At 42.8% G+C, this 15,436-nt stretch overlaps 1 protein-coding gene across 3 annotated transcripts in view; it reads left to right on the plus strand.

The window, feature by feature from the left end:
• ADCY7 (adenylate cyclase 7) overlaps positions 1-15,436 on the plus strand; it is a 621,989-nt gene that overhangs the window by 135,456 nt on the left and 471,097 nt on the right. The window lies entirely within an intron of this gene.

Here is a 15,436-nt window from a genome sequence, read left to right on the forward strand (position 1 = left end):
TTATTTTTGCCCTACCAAGGACTAAGCATTCATGATCCATCGTGAGCAGAATTTTCATTTCCACATTTAAAAGGAAAAACATGAATGGGGTAAAAAAGTAGGGGGTTGACAAAGAGCATCCTAGTAGTTCCCCATTCAGCGGTTGAGTGATCCCTTATGTTTTGTTGCGTGACTGTTAAAAGTGTCATTGGTGTTAACAACAACTGTATCAGAGGAAGAAACATCTTCCTTATGTTGTCTTTTTGACCCCCACTCTTTAAACAGATTTTTGCTTTGCACGATGGATGGTGATGTGATGGATGTATGGGGGTCAAGAATTATCTTGGAATCTTCCAGTTTCAACAACTAACTCCATCCGCTATAATCTGGAGGATAATTTCTTGTCAAGATTACAGAAAAGGTTTTGGATAGATTTGTCTTTAGATAAAAAATAAATAAAAGGTCTTTCAGGTTCTCCAATTCTTAAGATTTGTAGGTCGTGGAGAGGGCAGGAAGTAAGTAGCTTGACAGATATGGGAGCGGGGGGGGGTGGTAAGCCACCAGTGACAAAACCAACCCCCACCCCTCCTGCCCATAGGGGAAATGCCCGGTGCCCGCTGTGACCAGTCCGAGGCCGGCCCTGGTCGCGGTCCATCCTCGCTGGTGTTGCCATTTCCCAATGGCAGACTTGGGTTTATTGTGAAGCACCTCCCCGGGATCTGTTCCGTGAATTTGTGGATGTTTATAGCAAAGAAATGATAGCAGTCATTAGTCCGTCTTTTATTTTCTTTAACTCGAGCATGGAACCTTTGGGTTTCACCATTTTACGTCGCTCTGATCTCTGAAAGACATTGTGTGCCTGCACATTCAGCTGCTGTTTAAATGCTATTGTCTATGATCCTCTTGGAACTGAATTTCTGCTTTCTGTTTGAGTGTTTTTAGCACTGAAGTTTGATGTGGTAATCAGAGAGAGAGACCAACTAGAATTGATGTTTTTGTGGCAGTTATGGTATGAGTATTTATATATTTAATTATATAGTGGCCTCTTTAAACCCAATTGTCTCTTTGTGCAGAACTGTGGAATAAATGTGAAATTCTAAAGGAAAGAACCCATACTGTACTGCAGGGGCAAGGGGGGATTTCAGTAGAGTCGAAGGTCTGACCGTTTGAGTTTGTTTCTGAAAGAAATAGGTTTTCAAGTTGTTCCTGGAGCTAATGAGTATAAAAGTATCTAACATTTGGAGGCAGAGCTCTCCACATATGAGGATTCAACAGAGCGAGCCTCCTGTCATCTCAGATGGGTGAACAGTTGACAAACTCAATTGGTAGGTGGGAGATTAGCAAACAGTTCTTTTTTGACAATCCATTTGCCAGCATAATGTTCCAGCCCGGATGAGGTACTGTTATGCTTTGCGAGTTTGAGAGTCAGCGGGCACAGCCATTGGCATTTTTTAGGATATCTCTAAAATTGCATTTCCACAGTTAATTTCAGCACTGATCACTGCCCCGTCCAATCCCTTGCTAGCTTTTTTGACATAGATGGAAAAATTAGATTTATTTTCATTGGTCTAAAGAAGACTGAACCTAAAACTGCCTCAAAATGTACTCTGTAGATAAATTCCCTGTTATAAATTACTCCCATGTTTTTAACGCTGTGTGCAAATTTATTAGTAGTGCCAAGCAGGTGGAGAGCTTGGGTGGGAGGGGGTGGTGCCAATTGAACCCTGTCATTGGATCCTAAGAGCAGAATCTCTGTCTTGGCCCCATTCAGCTTAAGTCGACTATAATGATCCGTGCCAAATGGGTAGGACTCCTGCCGATTTCATGGGACTGAGTCGAAGCTGGCAGTGTTTCACATTTCCCAGTTGAAATCTTTGCTCAAGGGAGGTTAAGCATGCATGATACTACATCGGTTTGTGTGGGAAATTTGCCCTTTCTGTAGGGTCACCCCAGTTTTACCACCTTTGCTGGATTTTATATTTTTGCTAGCTATAGGACTTTGTGAACTTCACCCGTGCTAACCAGTGTAAGATGCCTGTTCTTGACCTTTCCACATGGTGAAGTTGTCAGACTCCTAATTGGCACATTTAACTTACCTATACATCCCTAGTATGTTATATAGAGTACCTAGGGCCAGTAAGCTAAATGTCACTAGTGACCTGCAGCACCCATTGTGCCACTCACCACTGTGATAGTGCAAACATGACTGCTGGCCTACCATTTGTAGCCTGGCTGTTGCAGTTTTAGACTGCAAATTTGACATTTCAAAATAACCCTTTTTGACAGGTCAAATCCATCCTTTAAAATATTACTAAGTCACCCCTATGTAGTCCTTATTGACCATACGGCAGGGTCCATAGCATTTAAAAGTCGGGCATATAGGAATATAATGTTAAGCATGTCCTTACACTAAAAGTTATAGATATTGTAGCAATACTGGCTGTTCCATAGTAAAACTGTTGGTTACATTATTACATTTATTAATGATAGTTTAGGTTAGAAAACTTCTAGAAAAATAATTAAACATCTATTTTTTAATAGTTGCTAAAAATCCAATTAAATGGCTGTCGGACTTTTGATAAATATTTAGGAAAATATATACTTTGAGAAAGTTGCCTTTTCCCACCTGAAGCCTCTGGAGACCCATTTGCTCTCCTACTTCTGTCAGCCAATAATTAGCATTTGAATAGGTGTGAGAGGTGTTCCAGGAGCAAAGAGTAGGGTTTCCTGAATGTACAGAGATGACCTCTCTGAACCTGAAAGAATATGCGGAGTGGCTGTGAGCTTCCATTTTGACATTGCAGTGTCAAATCCTTCTCGAATACCTGTTTGACAGGTATGCTGGGGTTTTGCATGTAACATTTGAGCCGTACTTCAAGGGTTGAGAAACAGGATGCCCAAACAATTCTTTTGTATCTACTGTCTGGTTGATGGAAAACCATGCTTTGGCCTACCAGATTCTGTCTCTAGGTTTATTGTGGGTATAGTGACCGTATCAAACGGTTTTTCAGAATTGGATGTTGGGGGACACTAGGATTACCACAGTACATTCCCCACCCCGCCCCCTAGCTTTCAGAGCCCATGTTTAGTGTGGCCGAAGACTTTTGCCATCTTGAAAATACCCAAAGTGGAGAGGGTTGGCCCCTGGAGTTTCTACCCCATTGATTAGTGCATGCCTAGAATTTGTTTTCCACCCACTAGCTCATGACAGGTCTAAATGTTGCATCTACATGTACCCACTTCAGAGCACTCCTGGACCTGTGGAAGATCAGATGAGGACTGAATCTGTTGTCTGAGACATGAGAAGAGCCTAGAAGACTGGGCCTGCTGTCCCTCTTGTACCTGGGATAAAGAAGTGAACTCCAAGAGTTATAAGGCTGACCTCATGTCAAAACTAAAGGAAAACAACAACTACAAGAGCATCTTCCTGCAACTGCCCAGCTTGCTAGTGGCCTTTGGACCTGGAATGGACCCAGCTGTTTGGCCTCTTCTTGAAAACATTTGAGCCTCTAAGTGCCTCCTCTGAGGTCCTGAGGGACTTAAGAAGTGTACTCCTGTAGTGGATCAGGATATAAATGACAACAGTTAGAAGGCAAAATCTTTCTCCAGGACGAACATGGTTATTGTATCCAACCCTCACTGCATTGCAGTCCATATCAATTGTACTTCTAGTTCCACGTCTACTGCACTATATGCTTCATTGCGCTATTGCTAGTTAAAACTTTAAAAAATAATATCTCCAGTCCTTCTCATTGAATTGTTGTAATTTGTGTGTCATTTTGTTTATTTAATTGTATTCAATTTTTCTAGTTTAGTTTGGGATTTATTCTTTATTATGTTGCATTTCGACTTTAATATTGTATTGGTGCTGCCTTAAATACTTTACACATTGCCCCGAGTTAAACCTCTCTGCTCTGTGCCATAGCTACCAGGGGGGTTAAGCTCTCTTTAATTTAGTTACTTTAAAGGTTCACCCTGACCATGGTTGTGATTAGTCCTTGAGTTGGGTAGGCCCCCGCCCCAAATAATAATGCAATAGCTTTCATCCATGCATGAGACACTGACTCCTGTCCGAGAGAAATGACTGGAAGTCCTAGTTCTCAGATGGCTGCGCAGTTGTCCAAAGTCTGTATTGAATGAATATGTGCACAATGTTACTGACTTTGTCTTGGATATTTAGTATCTGCGTCGGTTTTTGTTCTTTACATAGCGGTTCCTGCAATTCCATCATCACTGGGATTAGTATGGGAAAAATGACCATATGTCATGCTGAATGAACATCTTCTTGGGGTGACTTGGGCTGCCAGAGAGGAAGCAAGGGATTTGGTCTGCAAGTGGGTGATTGTATTGATTCAGGCGTTTGGTTGGTAGGACACACACCTATGACTTGTTATCCTCAACCAAGGGAAGCTAGTTTATATAATACACTTTCTGCTATTGGAATGGCCCTGTAGCTCTGTCAGTATACCTGTGACATTCTAATCTGGTCTAAAGTTGCAGTCGCAGACTGAACTCTGGTTCAGCCTATGATCATTTTTTACTGGGGTTCTCAACTGGTTATATTAGTCATTTGGTAATTTTGTCCTATGTATTGAGTGATAAGTATATTTATTTTGTTGTTTTGGCCTAGAGGCTTTGCTTGCTGCTTCTGAATCCTATTTGTCAGTGGACAAGCCTGTTACCTTGTGCAAAGGAGATGTGAGGAGTGTTTTGAGGGTGACGGCTATTTGATGCAATGATAGTTATTTGTCACATGGGTCATGCATGTTAGGGGTTCTGTTGTGTAATTAATAAAGGACTTTTATATGTTTCAGGGGATATCCACCTCATGCAGGCTGGGGCACATTCCATATGCCTCTGAGCTGTTTCTGGCTCTCAGAATACCTGCAGATACTGTTCAAGCAACTAAAGCCACTAAATACAGAGTCCTGATGTACAAGGGCCAATCAGAGCATATCCAAGCATGACGTAGGACCCCCTTGTCTACATTTACTGGCACAATCTACTGTGCCATTCAGTCCGGTGTATCACATGTTTACCTCCTGTTCGACAGTTTTTAACTCTCTTGGCTGAAGCTTAGAAGTCCTCATAATGAGAGGCTTGCACCCTTAACAGAAGAAAAATGTTCTCCATCCTTGCACCAACGTTTTAGATCTCTTCTTGTTATCTTCTTATTTGACTACAAAGAAATGGGTATAAAGGTGACTCTTTCCCAAGTAGTGCTGCTGGTGGTAGCAGATGGCACGGTCCTTTGATTTCTTAGCACAAGATGCTACTTCAGCAGGATAGGCCAATAGTGCAGTCCAATGCACACACTGCGCTGAAGGCGGAAGATGCACCCAAACAGCTAATAACATTAGGTGAGACATGTATATTCCACTGGCCTGAGCCCGCATGCAATTAACAAACTCTCCAGCTAATGGATAAAAGAGAATGATAAAAAAGGGAGTGGTTGAAAGGAGCGGACCCAAAGCATGCCCTCTGTATAGTGTGAGCAGTAGTTCGGTTTGACAGCTGTGTTGTCAAAATGCAGGCCTAAAAAGGACAAAGAAGAACGATTCTAAGTCATGTTTGTTAATGTTTAACTCTGTCAGAGAGCCACTTAAAATCTCTACTGGGATTAGGAGGAGAAAACAGGGTGCAGAAAGTGATATGGGAGACGGCCGAGAGGGAAATGAATGGGGACAGTGGTGGGTAAATAGAATTATACTGTGATATCTCTAACATTGAATGCCATCCTAAGCATGCTGCAAAGTGTTTAGTGGGGTACAAGAAATGTAAAACAAATTGACCAGGCAAAAGGACAGCAAGAGGAAAAAGAGTTCAATGCATGAGAAGTCTTGTGGATTGAACGGTCTTCATAAAATGCTAATTTCTAGCCAAAAGAGGACAGTGTGCTGGCGTAACCTCCTATCCATAAGAAAGAAAAAAATATTTAATAACAATGGTTGTACTGGATGAAAAAGGAAGTAATGCTCATTGTTTACTTATTGCCTCTTTAAGACCTCCAGTTGGATGTAGTTTATACTCTATTCTACACATATACCTTGTACCAAACTTATGTGGTCAGACCACTCAATCATCCACTTCTCCATCACCACTTCCCCTGACACCCCCACTAACCTGCCAGGCACCTCCCACAGGAGCTGGAGCAAGATTCCCGAACCCCTATGGACTAACAACCTCCGCTCCTTCTATCTGGACACCTCCCCCAGCCTCAAAATGGCTGTCAATACCTTCAACTCCTGGATCACCAACTGCGCCGACTTGGTCGCCCCCATCAAACCTGCAAAACCAGGCAAACCTGCCAAGCACACCAGCTGGTACACCCCAGAATTAAAAAACACCAAACGCAACTGCAAACCACTGCAAGGAATCTGGTACGCTAGCAAGGAGACAAACAACTGAGTTATCTTCAAGATGGCTCTCAAACAACTACCAATATAAATAAAAAAGGAGAGCGAGAAGTAGAGGTGAGCCCATTCTTCTTCCCCTTTTCAATATGTCAAACAAATGAGAACAAGCTTGTTACCATCCCAATGTCTTTCACTCATGTCTCAGAAAAACCATTAGTTTTTTTTAAAAGAACCTTTAGCCACCAACCTAATTGGTGACATGCTTCATCACTGGGTTCCCACCTAAGATGCCTAATGCATCTCTGATGTGCTACAATGCCACATTACCGCGTACATTGGGATGGTAACAAGCTTGTCCTCATTTGTTTGCTATTTCAACTGCCACCAGTGCCTGAAATCACCAAAGACGCTCTAGCCACCCGCCTTGAGGCCAGCTATAACCACAGCAAGGAACTTTTCAGCATCATCAAAGAGTTCACCAACCCCTTGTCAATCAAAAACACTGTCACTCCTTCCCAAGATCTCTGCGACACCCTTGCAGACTTCTTCCACAACACAATCTTCACCTTTTGCAAACACTTTGACACCCAACTGCCCGCCTCCAGCATCCAAAGCCTTCTCAACTCCACCGACTCCCACCCCAACCTCAGGATTACAACATGGGACCAACTCACCACGCAGACGACCTCTGCCATCATGAGCCTTATCCACTCAGGAGTGCCCAGTGGCCCCTGCCCCAACCACATTTTCAACCTAGGGAACAACACCATCAGAAAACTCACCACCATCTGCAACTCCTCCACCACCTCTGCCACCCTCCCAGAAGAATGGAAACACAAAAGTCAAACCACTCCTCAAAAATCCATCCGCTGACCCAAACGATCTTAAGAACTACTGGCCCATCTTGCGTTCCCCGCTAAAGCTCTGGAAAAAGCTATCAACCACCAACTAACCAACAACCTAGAGAAAAACAACCTCCTGGATCCATCCCAATCTGGGTTCGGTTTGAATTACAGCACAGAAACCACCGTAATTGCAGCCGCCAACAATATCAGGACCCTCCTAGACCAAGGAGAAACTGTTGCCCTGATCCTCCTCGACCCCTGGGAAGCTTTCAAAACCATATCCCACTACACCTTCCTAAAAAGGCTCAACCAGATGGGGATTCAAGGGGATGCCCTCAAATGGATCACATCCTTCCTCACCGGTAGGACCCAGAGTGTCTGCCTCCCACTCTACACCTCGGGCTCCAAGGACATCGTCTGTGGTGTTCCCCAAGGGTCCTCATTCAGCCCTACCCTGTACAATGCCAACCTGGCCCTACTAGCCACGGTGAGCAGGACTTATGGAATGAACATCATGTCATATGCCGATACTCAGCTCATGCTCTCTCCGCTGACCCGCCATCACCATGGGCAACTTCCACCTATGCATGACCAACGTAACCCACTGGTTACAGTACAACTGCCTCAAGGTCAACACTGACAAAACAGAGGAACTCTCTTCAGAAGCATTACATCTCCAAGGGACGATTCCTAGTTGCCAGCAGAACTGGGACCTTCACCGACACCCACCGAACACACTAGGAACTTAGACATCATACTGGACAGCAAACCCACCATAAAGAACCAGGTCAAAACTGTATCCTCAGCCTGCTTCCTTACTCTCCACTCACTCAGAAAAATGTTCGTGCCTCCTGCTAGCACCAGACACACTGCCACCCAAGACCTCGTCTCCAGCCATCTACACTACGGCAACACCCTCTACGTAGGATTCACCTCAAACCCGCTCAACAGACTACAGGTCATTCAGAACCCATTCGCCAGATGTGTCCTCAACCTCTGAAGACCATCCCACATTAGCCCCCACCTCAGACAGCTTCACTGGCTCCCCGTCCAAAAGAGTTATCAGTTCAGAATGCTAACCCACGCCTACAAGGCCCTTCACAATCAGGGTCCATCATACATTAACCACCGGGTGAATTTTCACCAGCCTCCCCCAAGACAACTGCGCTCCGCCTCCCAGACTCCCCGCATTCACCGAAGCAGGAGCGGCCGCCGCTCCTTCTCCTACCTGGCGGACAAGACCTGGAACGGCATCCACCTCCGAACCTCCCCCTCCCTGCACAAGTTCAGAAAGGATTCGAAAACCTGGCTGTTTGACTGACTACATCCAGCAGCAGAAGCCCCAGCGCCTGGATACCCTCACAGGTGACCAGCAGCACTATACAAATCCATTTGATTGGTTGATTGGTCTCTTTGATTTCAGGGTACCATCCCAAGTGCAACTAGCCCTTGCAATAATTACTAATTAAACATTAGACACATGGGCAGGTGAAGAACTCTCCCCACTAGTGCAGAAGGTGGAATGTGTACATTTGGGAAGAAGGTACACAGGGCAGACTAGAATCTCCCCAGAGTCTAAGCAGTTGTGGGAGATGTATTTTCCGTTTTTTGCAGGCGCAGTTGCAGTTTTGTGAGCCATCGCCTTGCCTTTTTTTTATTTTTTCATCACCATGACTCAATGGCAGATCTGCAGATCGCTTTCCTGAGGCTCGCTGACACTCCGGTTTCCAAACATAACTTCTGCATCTCAATTTCGTCGGCCCTTTATGTAGAGTTTGTTAAGAGCGTCAGAGTGCAACCAAGAAAAAATGAAACCTTGGAAGGTGCAAAAACAGGCAGCGAGCGTGTTTAATCTGCTCGCCTCCTCGAACTGAGGCCTTTTGTTCGGTTGCCTGGCATCAGGGGGCATTTCGTAACCTAGATTTACAAATCTAGTGTGTTGGAAATATTTGCTGAATGCTCAGCAGTAATTGAGCCCTGGCCGCGATATTACTTGACATTTCGCGGAGTGTTAGTTACTCCGAATTGTCTTTCTGTTCCCGGAGTTAGCCGTGTGATCTCACTGGACAAGTGTGCCTAATGAAACCTTCATCCTCCGACAATAACCTGTAGCTGATGCTTGCGGCTTTCCGGCCACATACCTGGCGACGAGGAAATTGAGCCTTCAAGTATGTTGACAGAAGGGCGGACTCAGTCAACAGGAGCAATTGACAGATGTCTAAAAAGTCAATATCACTTTTTGTCCTTGCTCCAATCTAGACCTTGGGTATTGTTCTTTAAGTCACTTAGGCTCCGGTTTATTTCCATTTATCATGTTCGATCTTGAAATAGGTAATGCATTAAAGACGATAGTTGTGCTATTCAGTCTACTGATGTATTTTTATATTATGTTATACAAGCCTTTATATTTTGCAGATTCTGCCAGTAGTATTATCTTGAAGCCTCATATAAGCATTCACTATCCATAGCCTGGGTTGAACATTTTTAGTTTTAATACTAAAATCTTATTTGCCTGATTTAAGCCTACTTTACTGAGACAGTGTCTCCGGAGTAGGCCTTTTTTTAGGTCTGGCATGACAGTGCAGGCGAAAGCGGCCTATTACCAATTCTTTAAAATGTGCACAAGCCACTCAGGGAAGTATTTTTCTTTCACCTCTTGCTGTTGGCTCTGTGATGTATCCATCCACCTTCCATGGAGTGTTTGCATTGCAATGCATGAGGAACTACTGTAAATCTCAAAAGGATAGTGAATCATCACATCCTACATTGTTTATCAAAACAGACTAATTGGCTTTGCCAATGCTTGTTTTTCTTATGCCACGCAAGCAGCATTGCTGCAGATCTGTTTTCTTTGCAGGGCCTTTCCAATACAAATACTTCTTAAATTGTCTCATGCTTCTGACATCTGTAAGATGCACTGCTTCAATTGTGGCAGACCCTGTTTCACTTCTCATCCATCCTGAGGAGTTTAATGCACCTTTCTTTCTCAAGCTCTCAGCTGTGCACAATCCTAGGAGACCAAGAAAGTGACATCTCTTACTATATTCCTCGACTTGCTTGTAACGCACGCGGCTGTCACTTGTTAAAGTGATCTGCACTCACATTTATAATTTCCTAGATGAAAGCTTCTTCTGTCCAACCTCACTTAACCTAATTGCAGCGTTATCTGCTTTGGGAAAGCCCACAACAAAACGAGCATTGGCTATGAATATACCTCTGGGTTATAAAGAAAAGTGTCTATTCCATCACCAGTGAGTTTAGGCACTCCGTTCCTCATCATGCATGAGCTCTTCGCTCACCCTTGCACTTATGCATCCATTCTCCCAACCACTAACTCATTCTTCCATTCACCTAATCACTCATTACAATAAACACATGCACATAAACTCAGGAAGCGCAGGCAAGAGACATCAAGAAAAAGTCTGCTATTTCAAGAAAGTAAAACCAGAACATATTCTGCACAATACCATTCCAAAATGGCCGCTCAGTAAACCTCACACTTGATGGCCATCTTAGAATGGTAATGACCATATTGTATCATTGATGCACCATGAAATGGTAAAACTGTGATTCATTGTTGGGATCACTAAAAAAAAAATACAAAAATAGAAAAAAGAAGACATAAAATGAAGGGGGGCCTTTAATAGAGATGAAAAACGAAAGGACTAGCCCACTATCCCCGATACTGAAGCACACCCATTTGTATACATGATCAGGCAAAGGGCTGACATTCACAGGGTAATAGAGCTTATGGCTGAAGTGGGCTGATGCACTGTGTCATGTTGTATCCTGCTATAGGTGAAGGCAGAAGGTGAATGATACTGGAACAAACCAGTAGCTGAAGAGGGCTTGCCCAGTTCTCCCGTAATTGATGTATATATTTCTATGTTCTTTGGTTTTATTGTAAGAACCTGACACACAGCTAAAGATTTCTGGTCCAAACTAAACACTTTAATAAACATACAGCTAAATACTATGCATAAAATTGCAAATATGCCCAAAAATACAGATTACAAAAGAATGTGCGAACACCCCTAATAGGGTCTAGTAGGATTCTCACAGTGCAAGTCATCTACACCCAAGACGTGTTGTACAGGGTAACCAACACCAGAAGTCGAGACTATTATGTTTTCTGTAAGCTACTACATAACACAATACATGTCCATACTTGTAATACAACCTGAAGATGTTCCTGACCCAGAACTGGCATCACCAAAGTATACAGAATGGGTCCAAAATGCTTTCAATAGACTAGTATCATTCAAAACAGCCTAAAAAAAAGAGAAAGGCTCCCTCTGCCCCTTGGTTCTCTGAGGCATTGAGACTGGAGAAACAATGCTGTAGGAAACAAGAAAGGCGATGGCGCCAAGAATATGACAATGCGTAGTAAATCTCGCTATAAGGTGACATTGACAAAATATAAACGTCTTCTAATAACAGCAAAAAGCAACTACTACTCCAAGAAAAACACCACAAGACTTCTCTAAACAGCTGTTTGAGGTAGTTTCGAAGCTGGCAGGGCCAGGGGTCAACTCCACTAAGTGGGCATCTCAATCACTCTGTGATTCGTTAGCCCGCTATTTTCTAGACAAGGTGGGGCAAATCTATTCCAACTTCACTGCCCCCGCGGAGGGCGGTAATCAGTTGGCTGTTAATAGCAAGAGTGAAGACAGCTCCAACTTTATGGAATTTAGGCCAGTTTCAGTGGAACAGATCTCGGATCTGGCTAACACGGTCAAATCAAGCTCCCCGTCTGATCCATGCCCCCCATCAGTCCTGAATTTGATCCCGGACCTAATAGGTTCCAACCTAGCGAGTATCTGTAATTCTATGTTCTGTTCAGGCACCTATCCCTCACTATGGAAAAAGGCCATTATTCTGCCGCTATAAAAAAAACTTAAAAACAATCTTGATCCAGGAGAGACCAAAAGTTATCGGCCAATTGCGCGTCTCCCTTTTCCAGCTAAACTTATTGAAAAGGTCATGAATACTCAGCTGGCACAATTCATTGAAGAAAACAAGCTGTTAGATGACACGCAGTTTGGCTTTAGGAAAGGCTATAGCACTGAAACCGCACTCATTAAAGCGTTGGATGAAATTTGGTTTGTGCTTGATAGTGGAGGTGCCGCAGCACTGGTGCTACTGGATCTATCGGCAGCATTTGACACGGTTGATCACGCTACGCTGATCAATTGTGTCTCTGCCATTGGTATCGGGCACAAGGTTAAAGCCCTTCTTTCCTCTTTTTTATCTAATCGAACCCAGTCAGTTAATCTGGGTGACTTCAATTCCCTAGTTTTTTCACTGGTGTTCCGCAAGGATTGTCGCTAAATCCAACTCTGTTCTACATATACGTGACGGACTTAGCACAGGTGATCAAATCTTCGGGATGGGTCTCACTTCATATGCGGACGATATGCAACTGGTGCTTGCCGTACATAAGGATGGAGACATAGTCTCAGCTAGCTTTCATGATGTTACGTTGGCCATTAGTACCTGGATGTCTAATCACTGTCTTAAATTGAACTCAGCCCAGACCGAGGTAATAGTCTACCAACTATCCCCGTCAAGAAAGCTAGAAACTTGGGTGTCATTTTTGATGATAGACTATCCTTCATACATCATGTGCTAAAGATGATCAAGAAATTGTTACCTTTCATCCCAGTCAGCACCGGGAGAACTTTAATCTGTGCTCTGCTTATGTCCAAGGTTGACTACTGCAATAGCCTGTTAATCAATGCCCAAGAAAGGGTTCTGGGTAGGCTGTAGTTGGTACAGAACGCAGCCGTTAGGATGCTTACTGGTACCCCGAAGTTTAAACCCATCCCCAATGTGGTGTGGCAGCTTCACTGGCTGCCTGTGAGAAGCAGAACGAAGTTTAAGGCTCTCTGCATTGCCTATAAGGCAATTCACAATAAAGGACCAGAAAGCTTGAAGAAAACTTTCTTGGCTTATGCACCCAATATCTCTTCGCTCAACAGATGCCAACCTTCTGATCGTCCCCAGAACTAAGAAAGTCAACTGGGTGACAGAAGCTTCATATTGGCTACATCTAAACTGTGGTACTCTCTCCCCCTGCAGATTAAGGCCAGTCCCACACTATCATTCAGAAAACAAATAAAAACGTGGCTCTTCAAGCAATAGGCTTTCCCCAGCTTTCTGCTTATCCTTCCAGTACATAGCGCCAAGACACCTATGGGTATTTGCGCACTTATTAAATTGTTAAAATAAATAGATAAATAAATAAATAATGATAATCCATCCTTAAATAATTATTGGCTTTAACATATTCTTTCACAATAAGTAAGACAGCACTACTGCTTTTGCTGTAACTTTTCATAATAAACAGATCTGACATGTGGAATCTGACATAGCTATTATCAATAAGAGCTATAGCATCGATCATTCACTTATCACCATAATCAGCCCTGGCCAACTGTACTGAGCCTGAGCTTTCCTACCAGACAACCATCAAACACATAGTCATAAAATTACAAATATGTAAGAAATTACATTTGGCTAACATTATATAATCCTTCCTAAGAGGGCCTAACAAAGATTATCAGAGTAAATGTCTTTTACTTCCAGGGCTTGTCTTTGGGTACATATATACAGGCGCTCTTATTCTCTATATGGGAAGGTGACTCGAACGAGCAAGGGGTAGTACACCTCCTTACAACTCATTATTATGAAACATTACTGGATATGGTGCTTATCGGACATTTCTTCATTTGGTGCTATATAGGACTACACTAACAACCCAACCCTGATGAAGTCAGCAAGGACGAAAAGTGTTGGCTGGGCTGAGGTGTTATTGTTACAATGAATACAACTTCAATAAGTTGGATGAAAACTCATGCACAAGACTCCTGATGAATATGATTGGATATTTAATCCTCAAAATTTAATGATAGAATATTTTTTCCTAAGTTGATGTACTGCTGTTAATAGAGTAAAATTGATTATATAATGATATGCTCCTTTTCATGTGTGTTGTTTTTGTTTGTGGGTATTCAACACCAAAACTCTTGCCTACTATGTTAATCTGTAAGATCCCATGTAACAAAATACCTGTAGGCAGGATTTAATATAGTGAAATAAGGATCCATCCATAAAGGCCTATTGATTTTAACACATACTTTTAACAATAAATAAGTCAGGCTGACTGTCTTTGTGGTAACATGTCATAATAAACAGCTTACACCTGTGGCATCAGATATAACATTTTCCAAAGAGCCAATAATGCCTATAGCCTTGACCATTGGCTTGTAACATTAACCTACGTAGACTTACCAAACTGCGCATAAGCTTTCCCAAAAGGCCAAGCAAGCACTCTTTTTTTCAGCGGAAGTACACACGTTTTACCCAATCAAAACTTGTAAAAAGGGGACAATCCGCGCATGGGCCAAACGGAAACCCCTCTCCTAATGGTGCTCTTTGAAGCTCATTTTCTGGTGATTACATACAGTCTGGTGACAGCTGTGCTGTCGAGCCAGACCAAAAGAGACCCTTGACACGTAAAAGCCCACCGTGAAGGGTGCCATGCTTCAAGCCTTTTAGAGGCTAAAGACCTGTCTTGTGCCTTATGTTTAAAGGATGGACCAGAGTTATGTCACATTGGGGACCCTAACCCTTTGAGGCGGGGACCCTAAACCTTCAAGACGCTCCCATTAAGGTCACTGATGAATACCTATGATATTGGGGAGACTCAGGGGCTTTCATCACATTTTGCAGTGGTGCCCCATCATTTTGCTTCATGCCATGCAATGGAGTCACATGTTTGCTGGGAACAATTCCCCTCCTGTAGGCTGCATGAGAAGACCAGTCTTACGATTATGTACAAGATAAGCATTGAAATAGTATAACTTCAGGTGAGCTTTAGAAAATATGAGAATCTGGAGATTCTGATGACAGAAGTGGTGCCAAAGAAGCTTCTGAAATCAGTACTGATCATAGAATGACCAAAGTCAGATTGGTGTGGTTCATTTTTGACTAGAAAACACATGTTCTTGCTTTTTTCTCCCATACTTTTGTCCTTGTATAATTACTTTTTATGTAATCATTTGTTTTTGTAAATTGGAATGATATATTGATATTTGAATTTTTTTTTAAAACCTTTTTAATTGAAGAAATGAATTCAGTTTTATGAATATATGTGTTATAACATGTTTTTAAATACAATAAACTATGCAAGGTTTATTTGACTAATATTAAGCTTTCAGGATCTGTGGGAATTATTTTGTTTGTTTTGGTGAT

Source organism: Triturus cristatus, chromosome 12 (genome assembly GCF_964204655.1).
Source record: "Triturus cristatus chromosome 12, aTriCri1.1, whole genome shotgun sequence".
NCBI lineage: Eukaryota > Metazoa > Chordata > Amphibia > Caudata > Salamandridae > Triturus > Triturus cristatus.